This window comes from Pantherophis guttatus, chromosome 3 (genome assembly GCF_059756535.1).
Source record: "Pantherophis guttatus breed Tessera chromosome 3, ASM5975653v1, whole genome shotgun sequence".
In the NCBI taxonomy this organism is placed as follows: domain Eukaryota; kingdom Metazoa; phylum Chordata; class Lepidosauria; order Squamata; family Colubridae; genus Pantherophis; species Pantherophis guttatus.
This window is the reverse complement of record NC_142065.1, coordinates 16,922,729-16,931,087: the sequence shown is the minus strand read 5'-3', so window position 1 is coordinate 16,931,087 and position 8,359 is coordinate 16,922,729. Positions and strand designations below refer to the sequence as shown.

Below are 8,359 nucleotides of genomic sequence, written 5' to 3'. Positions count from 1 at the left end.
GAAAGAAGGAAAAAAACCTAACCTAGAATAAAAATAAAAATGAAATGAAAACCAGCAGAAGGCTGACAATTTAAGGTACATAATAAGAATCTAAGCCCACATAATGCAAAAATAAAAAATAGAGGACTAAGTCCCATCATAGATTAGCTGGAGGGTTAACTCCTTTCACGTGACAATGAAGTTCTTCCTTTTCAATTCTACAAAATCAGATTCAAAGAAAGTATTTATTTATTTAGATGCATTTTTTATCCTGCCTTTAGTATTCTTATAAATTAATAAATCAAGGCTGCAATCATACCTAACACTCCTTTCTCCTCATATTTTCCCCACAACAGTCCTGTGAGGTGAATTGGGATGAGAGAGAGTGATTGGCCCAAAGAGACCCAGCCTGTTTTCATGCCTAAAATGGAACTAGAACTCACAGTCTCCTGATTTCTAGCCTGATGCTTTAACCACTAGATCAAATTGGCTCTAATTTCTTACTTATGTATCTACTATGTAAGTATCTAACTATGGAATTGGTCTTCCAACAGATTCAGTAGCCTGGGAGCATCATACCCTAGCACAGAATCTTAGAGTGGCCAAGGGTCATTGAGGCACTCAATTCTAGTCCCCTGCCCAGTGCAAGGATCTAGATTAAGCTCCTTTATGTCTTTCTGGCCACTATTTGAACACATTCAGTGAAAGAGAAACCTACCACCATTTCATTGCTGAAGAGCTTGTAATTCTCAGGGTTGTTTCTCATAACATTCAGATGAAATCTGCTTTCCTCTTCTTAATGCCATGCATGAAACCCATCTTTATCTGTAGACAGGGAGACAGAAATATCAAGATAGATAGGGGGGCTGGACTAGAAGACCTCCAAGGTCCCTTCCAGCTCATTCGTTCTAAAAATATTTCTAAGACTATACAAAGAGCAACTAATTTTATTTTAGGGTACTTAGTCAGGTTGGCATTAAAATGATTCATTGGAGACAGACTGTTCCCTACAGACTATCTACCTCCCCTCCCCTCTGATTGAACAAAATGTCCTACAAGTTAACCAAGAGGACACATTTGAGAGAGGTTCATCATCTTCATACTTTCCCATACTAAGATTAGACACCATGCATTTCATTGTTAATTGATGTGCAGTTCATCAACAACATCTGCATATCTAAGTAAACTGCAGGTAAACTATTCAGGTTTGGAAATCTGAGTGGAAGAGAAAAATAGCACAAAAATCAGCTCACATCAGTTCTACCAGCATAATTCTCCCAGAACCAAAAGACCCCTCACCAAAGTCTTCTCACCAAAGTCTGCTTCACATAAGCCAGGGTTTGTTTAACAAGTCAAATTGAGCCATACTATTGAATAAACTCCTTATTTGTCATAAATAATGCTAAGTTCCAAATCTTTTATTGATTTTATAAACTTTAACTCTTTTTTTAAATATAAATCCCATGTCAACTCATAATGGCTGGATACTTATAGCACATTATAACCAACATACTACTTTGGGAATATTTTTAATGAGCAGTGTAGTAAAAATTGCTACTGCATAAACTTAAAATAGGGACGTGGTGGCTCAATGGCTAAGACGCTGAGCTTCTCGATCGAACAGTTGGCAGTTCAGCGGTTCGAATCCCTAGTGCCGCATAACGGGGTGAGCTCCTGTTACTTGTCCCAGCTTCTGCCAACCTAGCAGTTCGAAAGAACGTAAAAAATGCAAGTAGAAAAATAGGGACCACCTTTGGTGGGAAGGTAACAGCGTTCCGTGCGCCTTTGGCATTTAGTCATGCCAGCCACATGACCACGGAGATGTCTTCGGACAGCACTGGCTCTTCGGCTTTGAAATGGAGATGAGCACCGTCTCCTCAAGTCGGGAACAACTAGCACATATGTGCGAGGGGAACCTTTACCTTTACCTAAACTTAAAATGCTAAGCAAACATGTGTGTGTGTGTTTAAAAAAATCTCCCAAAAGGCAGCATTGGTAAACCATGTCTACGTTTTTGCCAAGAAAATGGCATTGATCATGTCCATGTTATCACAAACAGTTGAGTCAATCTGAGGGCATTGAGTATGCACCATTTAAGGAATACATCTTACGGCTTCATGAAACATGTGCATCCAACTTAATATGGAATGACTTTCCTCCTGGTCCTAGCTAGAAGAAATTCTTCATTTCATAACGCCTGGAGCCTCTTCCTCCCCCCCTCAGGCATGCCAAAGTGACATTGCCCTTGAAGTCAGTCCTTTGGCGTCAACTCCAGCAGCAGCCACTTTATGCTCTAGCAAAAAAAGAGTCTTCTGTACAGTCCAACCATTCAGCCATGATAGATGTGAGCAGAGACATCTGCAAGATCTGAGGCTTATCTTAAACCTCGCATGTGTAAAAGTTCCAAGCCTTTTCTAGACGCAAGCCTACAAAAGAAGGGGAGCTTGCATTGAGATACCTGTTGTGGCCCGTCAGCGGCCTGTGCAGATTGTATCTGATTCTGACAGTGAGAAGGCTGGTGTGGTGTTGCGCCAGCAGCCTGTGCAGTTGGCACTCGAGTCAGACAATGAGGAGGCTGGAGAAGATGTGGTGCCAGAGGCAGGGATTCAGCCAGGGCCTTCAGAACCTCCAGAAGCTCCTTTAAGTGAAGAGGACGAAGAGAAGGACACTCTTCTTGATGCACGGGCGCGCAGAGCTGCCAAAAGGCAGGAGTGGCTCCTCAGGAGGAGGTCTCCTCGAGAGTAAGGCTTGGGACTAATTGGCCACTTCCTTAGCCTATTTAAGGAGGAATGCTGACTGAAGCAATTTGTAGGGAACAACTTTAGTTCACTCTCCTTCGTGTCTGGATTCCCTGCAAAATTGCTTCTGGGCTTTCTGCCAACCATAGTAAGATTGTGATTACTTTATCTTTGGTTTCTTGTAGGCTGTTAAAAAAGTTTATTAACAGCCTTTGTTTGGAAAAGATTGAGTTATTTTACTAAATTAAGTTTTGTACAGACTTTGTGTGTGCTGCATTATTTGGGGTCCATAGCTGGGGCAGAACAATACCATGATGTTACTTTCACAATTTGCTTCCCCATCCTCATCTCCACACACACACACACCCTTGAGGCCCTCTGAAGATGCATCTGTGGGATAAGGGTCAAATTCATAGGTGCTATTCCAATCACTTGTGCTAGATAAGTGTCTTACTGTGCAGGAGAATGAAATTCTTCAGCCAATAGGATTTCTGAATAGTTAAGCAAGTGTATTCTTTGTCTTTCCACCCTTGTAACCCGCGTGTTAGTGTCTTTGTGGCTAAAGTCAGATCTGAACTACAGATTTTCCAGTCTTCACTCATAGCCACTGGCCACACAGATTGTCAAAGCATCTAGATAAGCTTCTGCCATTCTTGGGATTTCAAAATATTTTTACCATACCTTCTGGCTGCTTCTGTTTTATACATTCGTTTTGGCACCAAGAGACAAAGACACCAAAAACTGCTTTTCATTTTCACTTCTGTAACATTTTTAGCAACCCACCCGTATCCATCAGTCACCTCATTGTTTCAGTCTATTTGTGGAGAGCAGAGCCAGTATGTACTCTTGGTGTCTGATATTGAACCATCAAGACATTCGCTTTTTCTTTTTTAACACGTTAGGTATATCAACTTTTAATTTAAAATGGTGTTTTCCCTGGCAGGCTCATTTCACTGAAAATGTCAGGGAAAATGTCCGCCTCCATTCTCAGTTCTATGAAATTGATTCCGTTAAATCATCTCTAGCTTCTTTCTTCTTGGTAATTAAAAGCAAAAATGGGACTTTGAAGAAACATGATAGGAAAAAGTATTGACACTTTTGAACTTTGGTGTTGGAGAAAACTCCTGAGAGAACCATGGACAGCCAAAAAAACAACCAAATAGATCAGTGTTTCTCAACCTTGGCTGCTGGACGATGTGTGGACTTCAACTCCCTGCTGGCTGGGGAATTCTGGGAGTTGAAGTCCACACATTGTTCAGTGGCCAAGGTTGAGAAACACTGAAATAGATTATCAAATGAATCCACCCAGACTTCTTTGTCAAGGCACAAATTATCCTAATTTGGACACATTATGCTGACCTAGCTCTCTGGAGAAGTCTATAATACTGGAAAATTGGAAAGAAAGAGAAGAGGAAGGTCATTAGTAAACTGGATGGATTTCATTATGATGGGTGCACTGTTGGAAGACTGAAGGACAAGACCAAGAAAATCCTTCTGGAGAAAAAAAATCTATGTGGTTGCTAACGGTCAAGACTGGCTTGATGGCAGGTCATCATCTCTCTTGAGGACTGTAGAGATTCTCAGTCATCCAGGTCATGGTTGTCCCAAAGGTGCCTTTTCTGGAGGCAACTGGACTTTCTTGTTTTCTCTTTTGAAGACATTTCACTTCTCATCCAAGAAGCTTCTTCGGCTCTGACAGGATAGTAGGGAATGGAAGGATTTATATTCCTTGTGGACAGCTGGTCATCTGCATCTTTTTAGAGGGTCGTTGAAGCACTTGGAGGTTTATCGGTGTCCTCAGGGTCACCTGATTTGTGCTCCTGGTTCCTGTAATCTGCCATTTTTCCTCTGGAAATCCATTCCTATTCCCACACCATTCAAAAGGTGTTAATCCCAAACTGTATAGCTAAAAGTCTGAAGAGATTCTCAGTCATCCAGGATGCAAAAGGATGCTAATGACCAGCTGTCTGCAAGGTATATAAATTCTTCCATTCCCCACTATTCTGTCAGAGCTGAAGAAGCTTCTTGGATGAGAAGCGAAACGTCTTCAAAAGAAAAAAAACAAGAAAGTCCAGTTACCTCCTGGAAAAAGCACCATTGGGACTCTCTTGAGGTCATCTAAATGGGATGAGACTGCCTTCATCCAGAAGACAGAGGTCCTGCTGTCTGATCTACCATGAGCAAGAATCCAAGTGCTGAATATCTAATCTAAATCATAGTCGTGAATTTTTTCTGTATGGAGATCCAAGTAAGCTCCCTCCCATTCCATTTTTCGGTGGCTTTAGAGGGACAACCCCAACGTACATTGTCCTGTAAAAAAAAGTTTGGGAACGCTTTATTTAAAATCTACTTTTACACTTTTGTGATATGTGGTTTAAAATAATATGTTTAAGATAATATGTGGTTTAAGATAAGCTGTCTTGAAGTTAGCATGAAAGAAACAAGAACCAGAGAATGCTTAACCTTGCCTTCTTTCCCCACCAACACTTCTATCATTTACTTTCTCGTGTTTTCTGTCCTATATTTAAAACGTTATTAGTTTCTTCCCTATATTTCTTAGGGACAATCTCTAGACTTTGCCTCCCTAGTCGTGATCTATCAAGATAATGTTGATTTATGACTATAATCGTACCCAATAGAGCAGCAATTACCCCTGCTCACTGGAGATATTTTGGGTTATAGTCCCAAACTTTCAGAGGGTATCTAACTAGGAGATGGTAATCCAAGCAATGTCTTTCACATCTCCAGAAGAGGGTGATCTGCTACCTAGAGCATCCTTTGATCAGTAACACTGCTGCTAGACACACTGTAAGCAAAACCTTTTGCACTGCCTAATGAGTTGCTAAAAGCAACATTACTGCAGCTCTCAACAGCAGGGAACTGGGGGAAGTGTTGATGGCAGCACCAGAGGCACTTTTGAGAGCTGTTTAGGCAATGAAAAAGCCAGATGCTATTTCTTAAGTCTTAGAGCTTCCTGGCTTTCAATGGCATTTATTAGAGGTACACTCTAGGCTACGGTCTTGTACAGTTTGCACAAGCACAGCTAGGGAGAGAGAGAGACATATCCTTTTCCTGATTTTGCTTAGCCTCTGCCAGGCTAACCTTCCCTGCTTTCCTAGTCACATTCAGCTTGTAATAAGTGGGGGAGATATAAAGAACGGAGCTTCCCAATTATTGACCTTGAGCTGTGATGACACAGTGGTTAGAATGAAGTATTGCAAGCAAACTCTGCTCACAGCCAGAGGTTCGATCCTGACCAGCTCAAGGTTGACTTCTTCCAGCCTTCCGAGATTGGTAAAATGAGGGCCTTGATTCTTGAGGGCAATATACTGATTCTGTAAACTGCTTAGAGAGTGCTATAAAGCAGCGGCCACCAGCTGGTGGTCCGTGAGAAAATTTTGGTGGTCCGCAGAAAAATTATTTGCATTTTTAATATAGCACTAAATCAAGGGTCCTCAAACTACGGCCCCTGGGATGGATACGTGCAATGAACATTTGTGTTGCTGCACAGAGTCTCCCCCTTTTGGGTCTTCTTGTGTGGGTCAGAGGGGGGCAGAAATTCCAACTTTGGGTCTGCTTCAGCCTCCTGGTGTGGGGCTTTGGGAGAAGGCTGGAGGGAAGTGCCGCTAGTGGCAAAGAGCCGGAGGAACTTGTTCCAGTGGGACAGCATTATGGCCTAGAACTGGCTGACCATCTCAGCCTGCTGAGCCTCTAGGCACCAGTACCTGCCCTTGTACTCCCACAGTTTTTCCCTCTGCTTGGAAAGTCTATGCTCGTAGTCCTCGGTGAGGTGCTTCTGCTGAGCCTCCTTCTTGGTCAGATCCAATTTGAACTGAGCTGTTTTGCCAACACTTTCTCGTGGTGGCTGCTTAACTCCAACAACTGCTTCCTGTTGGGGCTGTAAGGAACCCGGGTGGGGAGCAAGGAGTTGGCCATGCCCACCGAGTCACATGACCACCTAGCCACGCCTATCCAGCTGGTCATTAGACAGATTATATTAGTGGTCCACAAGATTCAAAATTATGGATTTAGTGGTCCCTGAGGTCCGAAAGGTTGGTGACCCCTGCTATAAAGGTCTATGGAACAGTACATAAGTCTAAGTATTATTGCTATTGCTATTTACTTCTACCAATTTGGTTCCAATTTGAAGGGAACGCAATGAACTTGGACTGGAATGACATGTTGGTTCCAGAGCTTACCTAACAGTGCACTCATTCTTCTAAGGCCAATCTATCTCTTGGGATACCATTAGAAGAACAAGGCCAACATACTGTTCTGTCCCCGTCTCACACACACACACAAACAGATATCCAGGGGTTAAATAAAATTGGCAGACAACAAATTCTTTCGATAAGAGGATTGGCAGCAACCCAGTAGCTGCTTGCCAAGAACTTTATCCATAAAGGGAGGGGTTGTTCCTCTGACAGATTAAGCCAAACAAAATACACAAAGTTCAAGAATTGTCAAGTCCAGTCCGTATTAATTCCAAGGCAGATATCGTTGTTGCAAAGATACAATGTGACTCGCTAGTAGTTAGTTTTGTCCATCACAGAGTCTGAATGGCCACCTCACCCCCTTATATCCCCTGTGGGGTGTGGTCCAGTGACTCAGCTTAATCTCTGGCACGCCTCCTTTTCTGCTGCGTGCGCTTGTCTCTCCGACGCTGGCGTGGATCCAGCCAAGACTTATCTCCGTCACTGTCCGAATGTGAGGAGATACCTGGCTTCTGGCCAATCTCTCCTCCCTCGGGAGACACCAGAGGCATTGCCAGAGAGAAGGGTCCTGGAGAGGGAGGCCTGGCCAACTCCTCTCCTTCATGTTCGGAGCCTTCTCCCTCCGATAAGTCGGCCTCGGGGGTCGGAGTCACAACATTGTCTTGAGCTTTTACAGAAAAGTCAAAGAAGTAAATAAATCAAGCATACATTTTGGATTTTGTAAGGTTCTCCTTACAATGGGTGAATGCGATCAGTGTTTTCCCTGGGCATCTCCCCAATATGAGAAGGCACCAACTGAATGATTCATAGGTTCCCAAAAGCAATGATCATCATTGCACAGTTTGCATTCTTTAGACCTCTCTTCCACATGAACTGCACCAGAGGGATGATTTGGGGTACAACAGCGAGGTGACATGAACATGTGTGGGCATATTGCCTCTTTCATCATGATTGAGAGCATTAATGATCGCTTTGTACAGCATTTATCTAGGCAAGAATTACTGTATGGCCTAAAGTGGTTACAGCCAGAGGTAGTATTTTCTTCTTCAGCAGTCACCTTCAGAAGTTCTGGGTACCCCATCACTGGAGGTTTTTAAGAAGAGATTGAATAGCCATTTGTTTGAAATGGTATGGGGTCTTCTGCTTGAACAGAGTTTGGACTTAAAGACTCCAAGGTCCCTTCCAACTCTGTTATTCTTAAATATAGGCCATGGCTGAAGGTCCCTTCTTCCTTCCTTACATATCTTATAAAGCAATCTTGGGGTTTTCTGCAAGATAGAAGCCTTGCTAGAAAATTGTTTTGCTGAATTGTTTTGAAGGGTCTTTTGCTGAAATTTATACTTGATTCTATATTATTCTCTTGTTGTTCTCTATGTTTTTCTTCTTTTATCTTTATAACTTGATTTTTAACTTGTTTTTGAGTTGGAG

At 42.6% G+C, this 8,359-nt stretch overlaps 1 long non-coding RNA gene across 2 annotated transcripts in view; it reads right to left on the bottom strand.

Moving 5' to 3' along the window:
- Window positions 1-762: 762 nt before the first annotated feature.
- Window positions 763-8,359, bottom strand: part of LOC132711184 (uncharacterized) — a 28,515-nt gene continuing 20,918 nt past the window's right edge. For both annotated transcript variants that reach the window (XR_009622011.2, XR_009622010.2), the window contains exon 3: window positions 763-804. This is a non-coding gene — a long non-coding RNA (uncharacterized LOC132711184). The remainder of the gene's footprint in view (window positions 805-8,359) is intronic.